Genomic DNA, 21,913 nt, shown 5'->3' with positions numbered 1-21,913 from the left:
AATGGACACCATTCTGAATTTATAAATTAAGAAATAGTGGTAGAAGCAGATTACAGAGCCAGAATGAATAGCTGAAAAAGTTAAAAGTGGCTATTCCTACTAAGAGTCAACAGAAGCGGGAGGTACACTGCTGTCCCTTTCAGTGTGAACCTCCCCTTAGTATCTGTAGCCACGTCCATATATCTGATAAAAACGTAGCAAAAACCACCAACAAAGTAAAACAAAACCATGGTCTCCATTTGCTTTTTTCCTTTCCCTGCAGTGAGACCCTTCTTCAATATTTCCAAATACAGGGGCCATCTTGGAAACCCAAGGCTGGCAGTTACACACTCAGCTCCCACTCAGCATTTCCAGTTTCTCTTCAATTTTATTCTGGTTTTATCTTTGTGTGTGTTTATTTCCATAACCAGATTGTAGTTCCCTTAAAGACTTATCTGTGGCTCACTTCCAATGCCTTGAACAATAATCTGGCACACGGAGATGCTCCGGGAATATTTGCTGTATAAACACAGATCTTGTTATCCCTCTGGAGAGCAGTTCTGCTCAGTATCTCATCATCAGTTGAGTCCCAACCCTTGGAAACCAGTGCAGAGAGATCCTCATTAGGGTCATTTTTAAGCAAAATGCCCACAATGCATTTAGATTTTCAGTATACATTTAAGAAAGAGATAGCAGAAAATGCTATTAAAAATGCCTAGGAGAACCCTCTCCCTGTTTACTTAAGCATAAGCTTTTAAAACCTTATATGTATCTTCTGCTTCATTCATTCATCCATCAATTTGTCCTTAGTGGATCCTATTATGTGCAAATCTCTGTATAAATGCATATTTTTATAAATCACATCCTGTCCTCACGAAGTTTATAAGTTACCCTCAAATGTGGAAGTCAAGGCCATTATATAAATTCAGAATTTATACTGCAAAAACACTAGAAGGTAGACAGGTGCCTCTGCCTTGATAAAATACATGGATTTGCTGAAAACTTAGCTGGAAATTAAATTTTTTGTCAAGTGCATCATATTCCATCATTGCTTAATGCTGCTACCTTGGAGATGTCTCTCCTGCATTTCTGATTTGTGCTAACCTGACAGCCATTCCTGGAATTCTGGTTCTAAGTTCTCCACCAGCCCCAACCTCTCCTTTACAGAGTTAACAGTTTGTGAACAGTGCTTTGGTCAGTCCTTTCAAGGACTCCACTGTGAGGGCCAGAGGGACTTTGGGGAAGAAGATGGTCATTCTCTGCACAGTCTCTTTGGTACAAAGAAGGCAGTGAAGCACTTTGTAGTAGGATATTCTGTAACTTCTAACCCTGGGAATGCTTTTATGCCTGGGTTCCTGACATCCAGACCCTTAGATTCTCAGGCTATTTCAAGTCTCCCAGAGACCAGATCAGGATGGAAGGGGAAGAACAGATCAGGATGGAGGGAGTAAATGATCTACTCAGGATCTTCCCTGTGGTCTTCGGCTAACTTTGAGCACTCTATTATCCAAAAGTATTTATTGAGAACTTACTCAGGCCTTTCAGAAGGTTCATAGCTGACCTTACCACTGATCATTCCCTAAGACACGAGCTCTGCTGCTGCAAGTCTAGCTTCAGGTAGACGTTTAAACACATAATTAGAATGTGCTATGCCCCAAGCAAGAATTGAAGCAACCGGAAGATTCAGAAGCAGCCTATAAGAGATAATGAATGATTCTGTTTGAAGAAAGTAGAGGTGATCAGGTCTGCCTAGAGTCTGAAGGATGAGTAGACATTTGTTAAATATATAAGGTAGAAGGGGAATCTAAACAGTGGGAACAGCCTGTAAAAATGAAGATGATCGTGATCACATGGAATCTCTATTGTCTATCACCAGATCTACATATATACTTGCATCTGTGTCCATTTTATTTTATTTTTAATTTCCTTTTAAGGTAGAACAAATATCCCTTAGGGAAACTGATTTCTTTCTGACATTGAGTTTTTCATCATTAACATGATATATCTATTCACTTATTTAGTTCTTCTTTATTGTCTTTTAGATTTTTTTCCCACAAAGATCTTACATATGTTTGGATATCTTCTGTTTGGGGCTGTTGTTGCCATTATAGATATTAACTTCAAGAAATTATTATTTCTATTTGGGTTGGGTAGAAAAAATATAATACACTTTTGTATAATGATTTTATATCCAGCTACCTTGCTAAATTTTCTTCCTTCAAGTAATTAATAATTTTCAATTGTCTGTATAGACAATCACATCACCCACAAAAAATGACTAATTTGTTTCTTTCTTTAAAATTCTTCACCTTCTTGGGCAGCCCCAGTGGCCCAGCGGTTTAGCACCGCCTTCAGCCTGGAGGGTGATCCTGGAGACCCAGGATCAAGTCCCACATCAGGCTCCCTGCATGGAGGCTGCTTCTCCCTTTGCCTGTGTCTCTGCCTCTCTCTCTCTCTCTCTGTGTCTCTCATAATAAATAAAATCTTAAAAAATAAAATAAAATCTTTTAAAAAATAAAATAAAATCCTTACACCTTCTATTTATTTTTCTTGTATTGTTTCACTGATTATGAACTTCAATACAGTAGTGAACTGAAATAATATGAACAGACATCTTTGTCTTATTCCTGATTTTAAAGTGTCCCATTCATTCTCTCTGAGCTCCACACCTCACTTCCCTGAAACTGCTCTGCTAAGGCCACCAATGACCCCTACGTTGATGCATTTAAAAAATATTTTTATTCATTTGTTTATTTTTTAAAAGATTTTATTTATTTATTTATGAGAGACACACAGAGAGAGGCAGAGACATGGGCAGAGGGAGAAGCAAGCTCCCCACAGGGAGCCCAGTGTGGGTCTTAATTCCAGGACCCTGGAATCAGGACCCTCAGGCAGAAGGTCAACCACTGAGCCACCCAGGGGCCCCTAAAAGATATTTTTAAATATTAGTTTGCTTGTCCTCAGTTGCATTGACATCATTGGTCACCTCTATCCTTTTGTTTAAAATATTTTATTTACTTATTTGAGAGAGAGAGAGAGAGAGAGAATGCACATGTGCCCAAGCAGGGGAGAAGCAGAGAGGGGTGGGGAGAGGAGAAGCAACCTCCCCACTGAGAGGGGAATCTGACTTGGGCTCCATCCCCAAGGACCTTGGGATCATGACCTAAGCTAAAGGCAGATGCTTAACCAACTGAGCCACCCAGGTGCCCTTCATCACCCCAATTCTTGAAACATTCTCTTTTTTGGGCTCCGCAGTACCACACTCTCCTTCTAGAGCCTCCAACCACTTCTTCTCAGATATTCTTTTCTTCACATCTATATTTCCTCTAAATGTTAGAGTTCTCCATGGCTCATCTTGAGTGGTCTTCTTTCATTCTACACTCTTCTTAATTGAGGTCATCCATTTCATTTGCCATCTGTTTGATACACACACACACACGACAACTTGATATTATGCTGAGATGTCACATAGGCATCTCAAACTTAACTTGTTTAAAACTAAACTTATCATTTTCCCTACTTTAATGTAACAGGCTCCCCATCTCAGTATATGGCACCTTTAGCTACTCAGCCACTCAAAACAGAAAAAGAGAAATGGGGAAATCATCTTATCTCCTCTTTCTCTTTTATTATCAGCCCTCTACCCACATCAAATCTGTTAGCAGGTATTATTTATTCTAACTCATAGATATATCTCACATTCATTTTGTTCCCCATGTCGTTTCAGTCTCAGTTAACACACTTTCTTGCCTGACTTACAGCAGTAGTCTTCCAACTGGTGTCCTTAAACTTTTGTTCCCTTACAATCCCTTTGACAAAGCTGTTAAACTGATATTTTAGAAATATAAACCAGATCATGTTACTCCTTTTTGACCTTTCATTGACCTCTCCTTACTCACTGTCCTCTAGCCACTTGGACTCTTGTAGTCCTCTGAGAGGCCCAGTTTTTCATGCCTAAGATCTTTGTACTTATAAACTCCAGGAAAGCAAGGACTGTGTCTTTCTTGTTCTCAATTTTATACCCAGGTCCAGGTATATGTAAATAGTTCATAAATATTTGCTACATAGATGAATGTTTCCTTTGTTTAGAATGTTCTTTCCTCCCTTATTACCTGGATAAATATTATTAATCTTGTAGGTTTCACATCACTTTAATCACCACTTTCTCAGAGAAGTCTTCTGATGACCACCCCTCACCTTACCCTTCCTTCTTTAGGCAATGGCGACAGGGGTAGGCATAACCCTGGCTGGACCAACTTCATATTATCCCATTCCTTTGGGTCTACATAGGTCCTCTCCTCAGATTCTCTTATCTAGAAGTGGTAAGGAAGGCTCTCTTGCCTTTGGGTAAAAGAGTTACTTGGTTGTGAATCTTGTTCTCTGATGTGTGGAGAAAGCTTTTCTGGAGTAGAAGAGAATGAGGCCAAACTCAGAGAATGAAGAAGAATGAAGACAGAGTTCAGATCTGGATCCATTATCCACCCTTGACACATTCTCCAAATTCTTGATTTGGAGATTCTTCCTTGATTGTCAATTCTTCCTTGCTTCTATGGGCTACCCTAATATCTTTTCAAGCAATTCCTCCTTTTTGCTTAAACTAGTTCAAATTGGGTTTCTATAATTTGTAATTGAAAAATTTCTAACTAGTACACATTCCTTGATCTCCCAATCTAAATTTGGTCCTCTCATTATACTCCCTAAACACACTATGCTTTTCTTGCATAACGCTTATCAGAATTTGTAAGTATGAATTCATTTGTATGTTTGTGTAATGCTTGTTTCTACATAGACGATGACAGTCATGCTTATTTTGTTCACTATTTTTTATCCTGAACACAGTGTAGTACTTTATACATAGCAAGCATTCAATAAATATTTGTTGAATTAATGATTAAATAAACGATTCTGTGGCTGCTTAGATATGTAAAGGGACCAGACAGGGAGAAGGTTTAGGGATGACTCCACAATTTCTGGCTTCATTAAGAGGGCAGAGGATGATATCATTGAGTTGTATTGGGAGCATATGAGGAGGAGTCAATGTAAGGGAGGAAGAACATGATTTAAGCTTTGGACATGAGTTTGTGGTATCCATGTACCTATGATATAGTGGAGCTTTCCAGAAAATAGAATCTATCTGTCTCTGACTTAGAAGAGAGGACAAATTGGAGATCTGATTTGGAAAGGCTTAGTTAGATAATAGAACACATTGGAAGTTTTGGGAGCAGATGAGATACCCCGGCTAAAATGACTGAGGAGAAGGCCCTAAAGAACAACCCTTCAACCTAGCCTAGAGCCAAAGCTGCCCAGTGGTCCTCAGAGTCTGCTTAACTCCTGGCTTCCAGTTGAGCCACAAGAGCCACAAGACCAGAAATTGAGTTCTAGATTTTGGAGAGTCTCTGAGAAAAAGGAGGTGTCAGACTGAGTACAGCATCCTTGACCTCTTTGATGGACCTACACATGGCTTCTATCTGCTTACAATTATACATCCTCCGCCCAGGACTGTGTTAAGACATCTGATGTGTATCAGGAACTTTTAAAACTTTTAAATGTGCTCTCATTTACATTTTAACTTTCTAAGGTACAAATTATTACATCTATATCATAGAAGAAAGATCAGGGGTTGAGAAGGTAAAAATAATCCGCCCTGGATCTGACATTTGGGATATGATCAGGCCAGAACTCTAAAGCCATGATCTTCCCACATTCTGGCTTCCTTTTCATCACAGGTTTGTGCCATATGGAAAGGGAGAGAAGGTCTGTCACACAAAAACTGTGGGAACAAAAGGTCCAAAGGGTAAAGTCAGCAGCCTGAACATTAACCAATTGCCTACTCTTGCCAAATCCACTCCTCAGAGGAGAGTGAGGTCAAGGTCTATAAACCCATCTCATGCTAGACTCTCTCCCTTTAATGCTACCAATTGATCTATGTGATAGCTCCTAGTGGCCCATGCTTCAAGGCTGGTCCTATAGCCTTCCAGGCTTCTCTCTGTTCACTGACAGAGCAGCACCTCAAGGAGTCTCCTTGGTTTCTCCTGGAAGGTCATGGCAAATGGAGACCCAGAACTCTGAGTTGAGTTGCATTTGGGATTCTTAATTCTGGAAGTAGAATCATTCATCTGGAAAAGTAAAGTTTCAGGAAATATAAAAGGAACAGACAAAAAAGGAAGGAAGGAAGGAAGGAAGGAAGGAAGGAAGGAAGGAAGGAAGGAAAGAAAGAAAGAAAGAAAGAAAGAAAGAAAGAAAGAAAGAAAGAAAAGTAAGGAAGGAAAGAAAGAAAGAAAAAACCCTCATCACATCCTTTTAAAAGAAAAAACAAATCAAATTTTTTGGATAAATGACCATGTCTTCAAGTACTTTTTGGATGTCGTTGTTGCTCTGAAGCCATTTTATTAATTTAGAGCCATAAAATGTATTATAACTCAGTTTATTCCAAAAATTATCACATCTGGTATATTTAGTGACAAGCAGGCCTGAGGAAAATGGAAAAAATACAGGAGAGAAAATGGGATACTCATATTTCTCCTTGAGTTTTCTAAGAAAACAAAAGTTATTCTCAGAACAAAAAAATTCCCTCAGATTTTATTGTGACCCAACTCTGAGTACGATCCAGAAAACTATAGTCAAAAAAGCCATCTCTGCTGGTCAATATCCATCATGTATTCCCCCAATGGAGGGAATATTTTCTTCTCTATGTGTCTTCTTCCTCACCTTCCCAAAACCAGGGCTCATCAGGTCAAGAGGGAGCTCACTGTCTAGAGCAACCACATCCAAACCAATGTGTCTTCTAGAAATGAAGACAGTTGAATCCTTGGCAGGAGTCACAATCTAAGTTTCTAGCTAAGATATCAGTACAGGTAAGTTTCCTAGGAAATTCTTATTCCCATTTTGTAGATTCATAATTCAACAAACATTTACTGGGTTTATTCCATGTGAGGAGTCAAACCAAGGGATGAAGGTACAAATGTAAATTTGCTACAGTGTTCCTCCTGAAGAATCTCAGAGCCCAGTGGGCGAATCCAACAACCAAATCAGCAATAGCTGAAGTGTGCACGGAAGGTTCCACCTATATATGAATCTGGGGCTGGTGGGAGTCAGGGAAGACTTCCAGGAGAAGGGTCTGCCTCAGCTGTGTCCTAAGAGACCAAAAGGAATTAGCCAAGCAGAGTGGGAGAAGGGCATTCAAAGTAGAGGAAGCAGTATGTGAAAAAAGCGAAATAAGTAAAAAGAAAAGCATGTGGCACTTTTCTGGAGCTATAGTTAGTATAACTTGAGACATCACAGTGGGGAAGGAAAGGGTCAAGATGAGATGTAGCAGATGGCAATCAGGTCATGATGAGGGGATTGGACTATTGGATTTAATCCTATAAATCAGGAGTAAGCAAATGCTTTCTCTAGAAAGGACAAAAAATACACATTTTCCTTTTGTAGGTTTTATAGTCGCTGTCATAACTATTCAATTCTGCTATTATAGCATAAAAGCAGCCATAGATAATATGTAAATGAATGAGAATGGCTATAGTCCAATAAAAATTTATTTACAAAACAGGCAGTAGGCCAAGTTGGCCTCTGGGTCAATTTTTGCCAACCCCTGCTATAAGTTATAATTTCCAGAAATAGGTTGACCAACTCATTCTGATTTGCCCAGGGCTTCCCCAGTTTTAGCACCAAAAGTCTCACATCCTGGGAAGCCCCATAGTTCCAGGTAAGCAGTGATGATAGGCTAAACTCTACTTAGGAAGTTTGTTTAAATATACAGAATCTTGATGCCATTTGTGACTCAAATCAAAATCTACTGGGGTTGGTGGGGTTACAGGTGATGGGGTGCCATCTATAGGCAAGAGAGTGTTTAGATTTGTAAGTCAGATGGTTTGCTCTCAAGACAGAGGTAAGTACCCTACCCTAGAAGGCATGAAAACATGGTCAACATGGCCCTTTGAGAGGACAGATCCAGCCCAGCAGCCGCACCTTGGCCTGAAGCTAGACATTCACTGGTTTATGCAAATGGCTTTTCTCTAAGTAATCACCGCCTAATAGGGATTAGAAGAGGGTTCACAGAATCCAAGTGACTGGGAGCCCCGAGCAGAGGAACTAGAGGAGCAGCCCTTGTCTCTTCTCCCACTAGAGACCAAGGCTCACTAGGCCAAGGAGGGCTTACTGTCTACAGTAGCCACACCCAAACCAATGCTTCTTCCAGAAATGAAGAAGGGAATGAGTCCTGGGCTGGAGTCAAAATCTATGTTTCCAGCTAAAGCACACACACAGATAAAGAAAATAAGCAGAAAGGAAGATAAATGTTTGGACCCAGATGTCAATTTTTGGAAGCTTTTCATGGTCAGCCCTTATCAGCAACAGCTCTGAAAAAGCCAGGTCTGAAATTTTCCTTTCTGAAGCAACAGGTGTTTGACTTCTGTTCAGAAATGGCAGCTGTTTGGCTTGGGCAAACAGAAAGTTTGTGCTAAAGGACTAATAGTACTGTCTTTACTTTCCTTAATCAGTCCTTTTTTAATTTAACTTCATAGCCATGGGGAAATTTTCCACTTAGTTATAAATAATGCTTCCTATCTTCTGGACCACTTATTTCCAAAACAGACGGGTCTTGTTCTAAGAACATCAATATATGAAAATACATGCTCACAGTACGGATGATTTGAACTACATAAAAATTCTTAACATCTAAAACGGGTGTTTGTTTACAAACCTTTAAGCCCATTAACTCTTTAGCCAGTATTCTTTAGCTCTTGGCAAATTAGGTGCGGTCAGAAATGAAAATAAAATATATTTTAAACCAATGCAGAAATAAGTAGCCTTGTAGTATTAGGTAGCAGGGCTTGGTAGTTAAAAGAAGTGGCTCAGTTGGAAACCCTGCTTTACTTCTTACTAAGCTGTGTGACTTTGGGCATGGTAATTCATCCCAGGCCTCAGTTTCCTTATCTGTGAACATTAGGAATACTTATAATAGTTCCCCCAGGGCAGCCCCGGTGGCCCAGTGGTTTAGCGCTGCCTGCAGCTTGGGGTGTGATCCTGGAGACCCTGGATCAAGTCCCACGTTAGGCTCCCTGCATGGAGCCTGCTTCTCCCTCTGTCTCTTTGTGTGTGTGTGTGTGCGTGTGTCTCTATGAATAAATAAATAAAATCTTAAAAAAAAAAACTAAAAAAAAAAAGTTCCCCCATAGGATTGTTGTGAGGGTAAAATAAAGTAATAAGGTTATATATATACATATATATACATATATATGTATATATATGTGTATATATGGTGTATATATGTAAACATATATATATACAGTGTATACATATATACATATATATGTATATATACAGTACTTAGCATAGTAAATACATAATAAATATTAGTTGTAATATTACTTCTATTATGCATATATATGTGTACATATGGTGTATATATGTAAACATATATATATACAGTGTATACATATATACATATATATACATATATGTATATATACAGTACTTAGCATAGTAAATACATAATAAATATTAGTTGTAATATTACTTCTATTATGCATATATATGTGTATATATGGTGTATATATGTAAACATATATATATACAGTGTATACATATATACATATATATACATATATGTATATATACAGTACTTAGCATAGTAAATACATAATAAATATTAGTTGTAATATTACTTCTATTATGCATATATATGTGTATATATGGTGTATATATGTAAACATATATATATACAGTGTATACATATATACATATATATACATATATGTATATATACAGTACTTAGCATAGTAAATACATAATAAATATTAGTTGTAATATTACTTCTATTAGGCAAGTCATTTTATCCCTAAGAGCCTACATTTTCTCATTAATGAAATGAAGGAGTTGACTTCTAAAGTCTTTCTGTTAGTTACCAATTCTCTACCTCATGTAGAAAATTAAAAGAGAGAGAGAGAGAAAAGGCAGGAAAGAGAGGTGGAGGCCTATGAAGACCCTGAACTCACTTCCTCCCAGGAACACACCAAATCTATAACTACATATGGATAATTTCCCTCTAAAAAAGATCTGAAAACTAGATGAACTGGTCTCACAACAAAGGGTAAAAAAGCCACATCAAGATGTATAGGAAAGGCAGAGACACATTCTTGCAAAACAAACTTCACCAAACAGACATTTCTTCCAGAGGAGCAAAGGCACCCTGTTAGGCACCCTGGCCCCTGGGAAATGCATCAAAGAGACAAGCCCTCAGGATGTGTGGCTTGGAAAACTAATGGATGTGATATCCAGGGATTGCAAGATGCTATAGGAAAGTAAGATTCCCTTCTTAGAGGCCTCATATGTGGTCTTGCTCCCTGAGACTAAATAAAAAAACAGCACTTTGAAACACCTAGACTATATGTGAGGAAGCTTCATTTGCTGACCTGGGAACATCATCTGTAAGGACAGGGGACAGTTGAGATGCTCCCTGGATATGGAGACACCAGCAGATGCTATTGTGCACTCTCCACATAGCCTACTAGCACAGACAAGCAAGCTTGGAGATGACACCTTCCCACTGCATTGCTGGGATGGGTGGGGGTGAATGGTCATGGCACTCACTGAGGCCAGGAAACATGACCAGTTGCAGCACTCCTCTGCCCCCTAGATAGAGCTGGCAAGTACTAGTGGTCATGGCATTCTCCCACTTCCAGGCTAAAGCTGAAGTACCCACACAGACAAGGCACTCTCCAGCTGCACTGCTGAAGCCCACAGGCATACACAGTCAAAACATTTTCCTGCTGCCTTTCTGAAGCTAGTGAGCATGCCCTCTCCCAACACTTTCTAGTTGTCTTACAAAGCCAAGAGGCATGAGCAATTCACACAGGAGACACCCTTGGCTGCCTGGCCCTCCCGGACAAGAGGACTGGTGTTCCAGAGCTCCACAGAACTGTAACAATTGGAAAGACAGTTCTTGGCAGTCCACCACCCACAGGGCACTGCAAAGACAGCAGACTGAAACACAACCCAGTCTTCCTGTGAAAAAGGTCTATTTACTTATCCTGTACCTTCAACCTGAGAAACAGCCTTCAGGTTTCCCACACATATGGAGGCTAAGAAGGGCACTCAGAGAATGTAAGCAGAAAGATACCACCCTTGTGCACCAACTTGTGCTTGCTACAGCTTGACAAAACTTCCCAGAAAGGAACTTGTGTACTCATCCAGACCCCTAATTTTGCAACTATTGCCAGGGGACACCAGATCTTTTGGTCTGGAGGCCAGCAAAGATCATAACTGCGACTCCATGGGACTATATATATTTGCATACTTTAAGACCTCCTGCTCAAGGGTCTGGCTTCCAATCAGCCTAACCCTATGTTCCAAATGAGACTTCTCTCCTTGAATCACTGTCAAGTCTTGACACACCCTCAACAATGAGGGCGTATCAAGAATAAATCATCCAGTTAGACAATCACACAGTGCTGACAAACAATAAAGTGCTAAGGCAAGTTTGAATGAGAAGGACCATCACCTAAACAAGGTCACTCCTTCAAGACTGAGAGTTTTTCACCTAATACATAAAAACAAACACAGATGGTCAAGCAAAATGAGGAAACAGAAATATGTTTCAAACAAAAGAACAAGATAAAATCCTAGAAAAAGACATAAATAATTATGAATATAAGTTATCTACTTGATAAAGAATTCAAAGTAATGGTCATAAATATGCTCACCAAACTTAGGAAAAGAACAGGTAAACAGAGTAAGAATTTCAACAAAAAGATAGAAAATACAAGAAAGTACCGAATGGAAGTCACCTACAAACCAATGAAAACAGGAAAACAACATAGCAAAATCTATGGGATGCAGCACAAGCAGTTCTAAGAGGGAAGTTCATAGAGATACAGGGCTATCTTGAAAACAAGAGAAATATCAAATAAACAATTTATACCTAAAGGAACTAGAAAAAAAGAACAAAGCCCAATTTTAGAAGGAAGAAAATAATAATATCAGAGTGGAAATAAATGAAATAGAGACTAAAATGACAGTAGAAAATATCAGTGCAACTAAGAACTGGTTCTCTGAAAACATGAACAAAATTAACAAACCAAAGAAAGAAAGAAAGGAGGGCTCAAATAAATAAAATCAGAAATTAAAGAGAAGAATTTAAACATCCCTATATTTCTGATAACACAGGTATCCCTGTGTGAAATCCAAGGATCATAAGAGATTACTATGAATAATTGCATGCCAATAAATTGGCCAACCTAGAAGAAAAGGATAAATTCTAGAAATTTACATTTTCTAATATTTTCTAATATTGAACCATGAAGAATTAGAAAATCCAAATAGACCTAGCAAAATTGAATCAGTAATCAAAAACCTCCCAACAAATAAAAGTCCAGGACCCAATGGCTTCACTGATGAATTCTATCAGTCAAAGATTGATAGTCTTTGACTATCAATAGTCAAATTGATAGTCTTGATAGTCAGTCAAAGTCTAAATAGTCAAAGATTTAATACCTATTCTTTTTAAACTCTTTCAAAAAAATTGAAGAGGGGGGAAAGCTTCCAAACTTATTTTATGAGGCAAGCATCACCCTAATACCAAAATCAGACAAGGACACCACAAAAAAAGAAAATTACAGGCCAATACTCTGATACTCTGATGAACATAGATGCAAAACTCCTCAACAAAATATTAGCAAACTTAATTTGACAGTACATTAAAAGAATCATACACCATAGCCAAGTAGGGTTTATTTCAAGGATGCAAGTATGGTTCAACGTTTGCAAATCAATCAATGTAATATACCACATTAATGAAATACAGGATTAAAATAATAAAATCATTTCAATAAATGCAGAAAAAGCATTTGATAAAATGTAACATCAATTTATGATTTAAAAAAACTCTCAACAAAGTGAATATAGAAAGAATAGGGCCGTATAAGACAAACCTACAGGTGCTATCATACTCAATGATTAAAGGCTGAAAGCTTATTCTCTAAGATCAAGAGCAAGAAAAGGATGCCTACTATCCACAATTTTATTCAACATAGTATTAGAAGTCCTAGCCAAAGCAATTAGGGGGCAAAAAAGGGAAATAAAGGCATGAAAATTTGAAAGGAAGAAATAATGCTGTCACTATTTGGGCATGACTATATATATAGAAAACCCCACAGACTCCACCAAAAAGGACTAGAAGTAATAAATGAATTCAGTAAAGTTGCAGGATATAAAGTTAATATACAAAAATCTGTCATTTGTCTATCCACTAATAATAAATTTTTAGAAGGAAAAATTAAGAAAAACATCATATTTAAAATTACAGATAAAAGAATAAAATACCTAGGAATAAATTTACCAAGGAGTTGAAAGACCCATACACTGAAAATCATAAGATACCGGTGAAAGAAATTTAAGAAGACACAAATAAATGGAAAGATATTCCCTGCTCATGGATTGGAGGAATTAATACTGTTAGAATGTTCATATTACTCAAAGCAATATGCAGATTCAATGCAATCCCTATCAAAATTCCAATGGCATTTTCACAGAACTAGAACAAATAATTCTAAATTCTTCACAAAAGACTCTAAATAGTCAAAACAATCTTGAGAAAGAAAAATAAAATTGGAGGTAATAGGCTCCCTGGTTTCAAACTATACTAATCAGAGTAGTATGGTATTGGCATAAAGACAAACAAAGTAATGGAGAAATGCCCAGAATTAAACAGACACGTATAGGGTCAATTAATTTATGACAAAGGAGGCAAGAATATATAAGAGGGAAAGAATATTTATCTCATCAGTAAATGGTGTTGGGAAAACCAGACAGCCACATGCAAAGGAATAAAACTAGATCACTATCTTATATCATCACACAAAAATTAACTTGGGTTGCCTGGGTGGCTTAGCTGGCTGAGTGTCCAAATCTTGGTTTAAGCTCAGGTCAGATCTCATGGGTTGTGGAATAGAGCCCCGTGTCAGACTTTGTGCTCAGTGAGGAGTCTGCTTGAAGATTCTCTCCCCCTGCCCCTCCCACGTGTGCATTCTCTCTCTCTCTCTCTCTCTCTCTCTCTCTCTTTCTCTCTCTCCCTTTATTTCTCTCTCTCTCTAAAATAAATGAATAAATATTTTAAAAATTAACACAAAATGGATTAAAGATTTGAATGTAAGACCTAAAATGGTAACACTTTTAGAAGAAAACAATTGGTTTTAGTCATGTTTTATGGATATGACTCCAAAGGCAAGGGCAACAAAAGCAAAAATAAACTATTGAGACTACATCAATCTAAAAAGTACAGCAAAGAGCAGCATCAACAAATTGAAAAGGCAACCTACTGAATGGGAGATGTTTGCAAATCATAACCAATAAGGAGTTAATATCCAAAATGTATAGAGAACTCATACAATTCAATAACAAAAAACCCCAATCTGATTAAAAAATAGGCAGAGATTCTGAATAGACATGTTTCTAAAGAATACATACAGATGACCAACAGACACATGAAACAATCAACACTCAACACCACGAATAATCAGGGAAATGCAAATCAAAACCACAAAGCCTTTCAGAAAGGCTAAAATTAAAAAAAAAATGCAAGAAATAACTGGTAGTGAAGATGTGGAGAACAGAGAACCTTCATACACTAGTGGTGGAAATGTAAACTGATGTTACGATAACAGAAAACAGTAGGAGATTCCCACCACCCAAAAAAAAAAAAAAAATTGCAACTAGAGCTACCATATGATCTAGGAATTCCACTACTGGGTATCTATTTGAAGAAAACAAAAATACTAATTCAAAAAATATATGCACCCCTATGTTCATTGCAGCATTATTTACGATAGCCAAGATATGGAAACAACCTAAGTATCCATCAGTGAGTGAATGGATGAAAAAGATGTGAGATATATATATTATTCTGAATATACTGTAATGAAATATTATTCATTCATAAAAAAGGATGAAATCTTCCATTTGTGACAACATGGATGGAACTTGAGGGTATTATGCTAGGTAAAATAAGCCAAGCAAGGGAAGACACATACCATATGATTTCACTTGTATGTGTAATCTGAAAGACAAAACAAACAAATAAAACAAATCCCAGACTTATGAATACAAAGGACAGACTGGTAGTTGCTGGGAAAGGGAGTGGGGGTGGTGGGAGTGGGGACAAAATATGTTAAGAAGATCAAGAAGTACAAACTTACAGTTATAAAATAAATAAGTCATGAGGATGTAATATACAGCATGGGGAATATAGTCAATAATATTGTGTTAACTCTAAGATGACAGATGGTAACTAGACTTATTGTGGTGATCATTTGTAGTATATACAGATGTCAAATCACTGTAATATTGAATATCAATTATACCTCAATAAAATAAATCCATAGTTGGATAGATGGATGAAGAAGAAGAAGGAGGAGGAGGAGAAGAAGGAAGAGGAGGAGGAAGGGGGGGGGAGGAAGAGAAGGGGAAAAAGGGATGTCAGGATTATGTGGTTACAAAAATGTCCCTCTCCAGGACAGCCCTCTGAAAAGTAGCAATGTGTTAGGAGGATATATACATAAGGATGAAGACTTTACTTGATAATAAGTAGAGAAACAAGAGAGACATTATTGGGCTATACTACATACTGCCTAGCCAGAAGATGACATCAATAATATATTCATAGTATACATTTAAAAACCAAAATCTAAGACATTAGACATTATTAGGGGATATGTGCTCTAAACTTTTAGCTGGATATCTTACTCTTCTAAAGGAGAGCATCTAGTAAGTTTTTAACCTACTTTACTGGCATTTGTGTTGTGTGGAGTGTGAATGTATTAGCAAAGGCAGTAGGAAACTGGACTTCATTTTCACCATCAAAGAGGAATGGATTGGTATTGTAAAAATGGGAGGAATTTGGGTGAAAATAGCCATGTTGTCTCTCAAGTTGTAATCATAAAGAACAGGAAGGCTGTGAGTACCAGACAGTATTCCAAATAGTGATGACTTTCAAATGGAATTGTACAGCCATAAATTATACCCAAAAAGAAGAAACTAGTAGGAGTGTTGTTGGAGGTAGTAAGTTATTCTAGGCATTATGGAATACCTAGTACCTTCCAGGTTCTATATTACATACTGAGAAGGCAGAAATTTCTTTTAAAGCCTTTTGTTCCATAGGCACACACAAGCCCATAAAGTACATTTTACTGAGGTGGCGTCAAGTACACAATTCCAATATAATTTAAGTAATGTTAAGATAGAAGTATGCACAGGCTACCTAGAAAACCTGTGAGAGGCATTTCGCCAGACTGGGAAAGGTCAGAGAAAATCCCCAGTGAAGGTGATAGCCGACCTTACTTTCAAAGAATATATGGAAGCATATGTAAGAAGAACAGGTAAGAAGCAGGTTCTATTCTGAAGAAATAGATGTCTGAAAGAGATCATAGTGAAACCTTGGAACAATTTAGCTTTTCCATAAAATGAAATTTGAGTTATGGCATAAAGGGAGATGGGAGCTGGAGAGGTGGAGAGAGAACCAAGTCATAAGGGGCCTTGTGTAAGAAGATCCTTGCATAAAGGCTTTTTCAATGATTTTGGGTGTTATCATGCAGGTAGTAGACATTACAGAAAAGTTTGAATTGAGGAAATGACATGGTCTAAATGATAGACTCAAAGCTGAAAACAGAGATCAGTAGCAGAAATCTGAAAGTGATGAGAAAGAAACTAGGGAGTGGCGAAAGAATGGAAAAGAAGGAATGAATTTGAGCAATCTTAGGCGGTAGAAATGGTATGATTTTGCTAAGGAGATCGGAAAAGGATGTGATGCTAATGTTTATGATAACATAAAGTATAATGTTGGTAATTGAAGACAAAAGAGTAAATGAGGTGGTCCAGGGTGAGTAGATGGGGTGAGATGAAAAGAAGATAGAGGACTGAGTCACAAACCAAGAAGGGAGTGAAGAAGTAGCCAAAGAAGTAAGAAGCATTCCAGGAGAGAGAGTTGTCATGAAAAATCAAGAAAGCAAAGGTTCCAGGTAGGAAGCCAACAGTACCTAAGTATTTGACTTAGCAATAAAAAGGCAGTTTTTGAGACAGTCAAGAGTAGTGTCAATGGAGTGGTAGAGACATAAGTCAGATTGCAGTGGGCTGAGGTGAGAAAGTAGAGACAGAACATAGGTTGCTCTCTCAGGAGGCTTGGCTGTGAAAGAAACATTAGATTTAAGGAGATGCCAGTTTGAGGAGGGAGTTTTTAAAAAGACATTGAGAGACCTGAGCACATTTATATGGGGAGGGGAGGAGCCCTCAGACAGGGAAAGATTGAAGATAGAGACTGGATGGAAAGGAGTCCTCTCTGGCAACGGCACCATCCTGCCCCTCAAAGGAGTGAGTTTTCGGTCACTAGTAGAGCACACCCACTGTCAGGAATGCTAGAGGAAGGGCTTTTCCTTTGAGCAGCCTAGCTGAATCCAGTGCTACCTTAGTGCTTTATTCATCTTTTTGTACTCATATTACTATATATTGACTGAGGTAGAATATTCATACAGATTGAAGCTACATCACAGATTGAACTATCCAGGTCTGCAGTAGGGGTTGTTGGCCACTTGACTACCTCAGCTTTCTCTGATTCAGAGATCACAATGAATTAATTCAGGATAGAGGTGACCATCAGGCTAACTATCTCCTTAGCCACCTCCCCATGTCCACCTTTGGGAATATTTGGTTTCAAAGTCGACTTATAATTTTAATTCAATCCAACACAATTCTGTTAATTACACATCCATTGAGTGTGTGCAAAGATTGTATGATGATAGGAACATTCATTCTGCCTGCAAGAAATAGTCTTTTACCAGTCATTCATCTTTTCTGTGAACTGGAAATAAACAGAAAAGAAATGAACATGACAATCAGGGTAGGGTTTTCTTTTCTTTCTTTTTTTGTTTTTAATGATTTCATTTATTCATGAGAGACATACACAGATAGAGAGAGAGGCAGAGACACAGGCAGAGGGAGAAGTAGGCTCCATGCAGGGACCCCGATGTGAGACTTGATTCCGGGACTACAGGATCACGCCCTGGGTCGAAGGCAGGTGTCAAACCACTGAGCCACCCAGGGATCCCCAGAGTAGGGTTTTCAAACCATGTTTCATGAACCCTCAGATTCTAAGAAGGTGCTCCCTGACCACAGAAGTGGGTGAAGGCAAGAGAGGCTCCAGGCCTTCCCATCCCGGCTTCAATTTAAGTAGCTCTACTTTCATTTGTTTTATATATTTGGGTTGTCATAGGTTTTGTTTGAACCAAGAGTTCCAAGCTTAAGCCCCACTGAAGTAATGCTTGATCATCAAAATTAAGAAAGGCATAATGCTTTCTTAATTATCAAAAAAAAAACAAATCAAAAGCATCAATTAAGGGATTAATTTGGTCTTCCCAAAACTTTTCATGAATTAATTCATCAGAAAACAAACAAATCTATAGTAGCAGGCATTATACCTGTCCCATCCTGGGCATTGGGGAGACAGAGATGAAGAAAACCTGGTCTCTGCCTTCAAGGACTTCATGATCCAGTAATGGAGATAGACAGGAGAATGATCATTCTAGGGTGGTATGTGGCATGATCAAAGTGCAGATTGAGGATGGTGAGGAGACAAAGGTGACAACAATGAATGTTGTCTGAGAAGTAAGGGAGAGAGGATTTTCCAGGGAAAGCTTCACAAGAGACCTGTTTAAGCTGAATCAAATATATGAGTTTGCCAGGAAAAGAAGAGGTGTACAGTTATCCTTGTGGTGAGCCCCAAGTGCAGGCAGGAGAAAAGCAGGAGAAGATGAACAAATTCTGGTCAATATAAATACAGGGGGGACCAGATCTTGCAGTGATCTTGCAGCTTTTCCCTCAGGCTGCACCTGGGCCTCTCAGAGGCCCTAAGTGTTTCAGAGCACTCCTTGTCAGTCAGGGGCTCCAGCTCCGTGTCCTTCCAAGTACTGCCACCTAGTGGCCATGCTCAAAGCCCGCGTTTCCCTGGAGAGCATTGAGCAGACTAGGAGTCATCTCTGTCTTCCCATGGATTTTAGAGTTGAGGAAATAGTGGACATATAACAGCGACAAGTGACTTCTCTGGGAAAACAAGGTTTGTGAGAGCTAGCACTGGAATGGAACCTAGCTCTGGGACTCCAGGACCAGGTTAGGTGTGATCTGGTTCACCCCCCGCCGCCCTCTGGCTCTGGCAGGCTTATCCTGAAAGTTGAGTGAGACTCAACTTGGTGGCTGCCTCTGGAGTGTGCTTAAAATCCTCTTCCAGGCTTTGGTGTGGTGGGGACAGTTTAAGAGAGAAGGAATATGGGAGTAAATCGTGGAGCTGGAGGGAATGGAAGAGGGTATAGCCTCCCCACTGCACCCCCCTCCACTAATCTAGCCTTCAAACCTATTTCTCAGCAATTTAGCAAAAGTGGTTAGTGATGTTCTGGAGATGGACAAAGACTATATACTTCAGGCATTGGGAGTCACCATGTTAGAGAGAGAAGGAGGGAAGGCTTTTCTTCCTTTTTGAGGAATGGATGGTTCCATGACCACAGGCAAAGGAGAGTTATAGCCAGACACCCAGCTAGAGGTCTCTAAAAACACCTGTCAGCTGCTCAATGTCCAAAAAAGATGCATTCAAATAGGATTCTCTGTTCAAGTCAACCATTTACATGCAAAATGTTTCAGAAGCCCTTCTAGGATTACAGAATTCACCATGGTTTCAATCTATCCCAGGACAAAGCCATGTACTCAACTATGCTGATTAAAATTCATATGTCACCATGTGTAAGGGTGGTCATACCCTGTGGTGCTTGCATATATTACATATATATACTTGCAACTATATATATATATCTACATTTAATGTTTGAAATTTAAATAACTTCCAAATTGAAAACATAATTCTTAAAACTGTTTAGAATCAAAACCTTTTTGTGATAAAAATCATAAGGAGTATTTTTAGTAAGACAGAAGTATATCTAGGTTTCACAAGAACAGATTTGACTGATTTGTTTTATACCAGTAGCTAAAGCAGAATGGATTTTTACAACAAAAATCATCATAATAATAAGACTTACATGATTGACATGGTCAAAAAATAACAGGAACTAGATAGTAAAGGGGGTGGAAGAAGAAAACCTGTATATTAAACAACAACTTTGGGCAGAGAACTCCCTGGTTGAGCTTAAGCTTTAGTCTCCATATCTTTTTAGACTAAGAGAAAAGAATTGCTTCAGTTGAGCCCTGAATGAAGCATTTCGTACATTACTGCACTACTACCAGGTAGGTATCTGTCTTTATTTTGTAGAGGAGGACAGTAAGGCTCACCGGGATTATCTGACCTTCCTGGGGGCGTGCACCTATCATGTGATAGTGTCACTCTATGAAATGGTAGAGTCATTTCATTGGCACCCTACCTCCAAAACCCTGAGCTGTCTCTATACCCTCTTACTTTTCCCCAAGCATCCCCAGCATGAAGTCTTCCAGCACAAAGAAAGCTTTCTGGCTAAGAGTAGGAAGAGCTGGTCTTGCCTATAGTTCAAGGGAGAGCCCTGGCTAAGGTGGGCTCACAGAGGAACTCGCCTCCCCACTCCCAAACAAAAAATTCCTTGAGTTGTTTCTGAATGTCCTGTACTTGAGGCTGGGCAGCATGTTCAGGGATCAAAGCCCTGGCATCTCATCTTGTATCCATCAAACTGAATTCTCAGAGGGAGGGAAAAAGGGAGGAGAAGATGGAGGCTGCTTCTGATTAGCTTATGTCTTCTGCCAAAGTGAGATGTCCTCTCCCTGTGGACAATTAAATGGTTCTCACGGACCTACCATCTGGGCTCAGCAAAGTGTGGAATGGCTGCTCTCTCTCTCCAACCTACTCCACCCTGGTTTGGGGAGCAGGACAATGAGATTCAGAAAATCTAGCCTTTTCTCCATTTCCTACCCTTCCTTCTTCCCTGGCATAGCTGCTGCTAACAGTCTTCCAGCCCTTCTCTCTCAGTTGATAAAGCCAGTCCATAGCACACCCTATCAGTGGCTCTGGAAAGAGCAGCCACCCCTGTCACTGTACTGGACCTTGGGACCAGGACTGGTAGTCCCAAAGATGGAAGCAGCATCAAATTCCCCCAAACACTCCCAGCAAGGTTCTTGGAAAAGCAAAGCCCTGACTCAGCCACAGTTTTCAGAACAAACTCATGGCTTGCTGTTGCTGTTATTGTTGATTTGTTTTTAGGTGGACTGACATGTAAGTTGTGGTAGAGGCCAGCAATGGGAGGTGCCAACAGACAAAATCATGAAGTGGGGAAGGGATGTCTGAATTGTTTGTCTTGGCTTCTCAGGCCTTATCTTTCCTATCTACAGCCTTCAGATCCATCTGCTAACAAACATTCACATTATTTACCTCCTGTGTACCAGGCACTGCGCAAGGCCGTAGCCCTGACCTGACTCATTTTTTGGCTAGGGAAGAGAGACAGCCAAGTAAACAGGCAGTTAGAGACCTATTAGATTTATAGAAGGTATCATGAAAATTCAGAGTGGAGGTGTGAGACACACCCTGGAGACAAATTTTGAAGGGTGCAGAGGAGCTTGTCTGTTTCAAAGGGAGGAAAATGCAAGAAAATAAAATAACTGACAACTGTACTAAGCTTTTATTTTGTACAATGCTTCCTCCTAAATAATCTCATTAGATCCCTAAAACAACTCTTTTAGGTTGGGAAGGAAAGCATATAGTCCTGGCTCACAGCAGATATCTCATAAAAGTTTTTCATGTGAATTAACCTCCCCGTTGGAGACCGGAAACTGAGGGTCCAGAGAAGGTAAATCTTTGTCCAAGGTCACAGAGCATGAAGCAGGGAGCCAGGACTCAAATCCCGGTCTCTGACTCTGAATCCTGAGTGCTTCAGTGGTTTTCAATATGAGGTCAAGAGATTGCTCGAGTCTTTCTCCTCTGCCCCCCCCA

The sequence above is a fragment of the Vulpes vulpes genome, chromosome 8 (assembly GCF_048418805.1).
Source record: "Vulpes vulpes isolate BD-2025 chromosome 8, VulVul3, whole genome shotgun sequence".
Taxonomy (NCBI): Eukaryota; Metazoa; Chordata; class Mammalia; order Carnivora; family Canidae; genus Vulpes; species Vulpes vulpes.
This window is presented reverse-complemented; position numbering follows the sequence as displayed.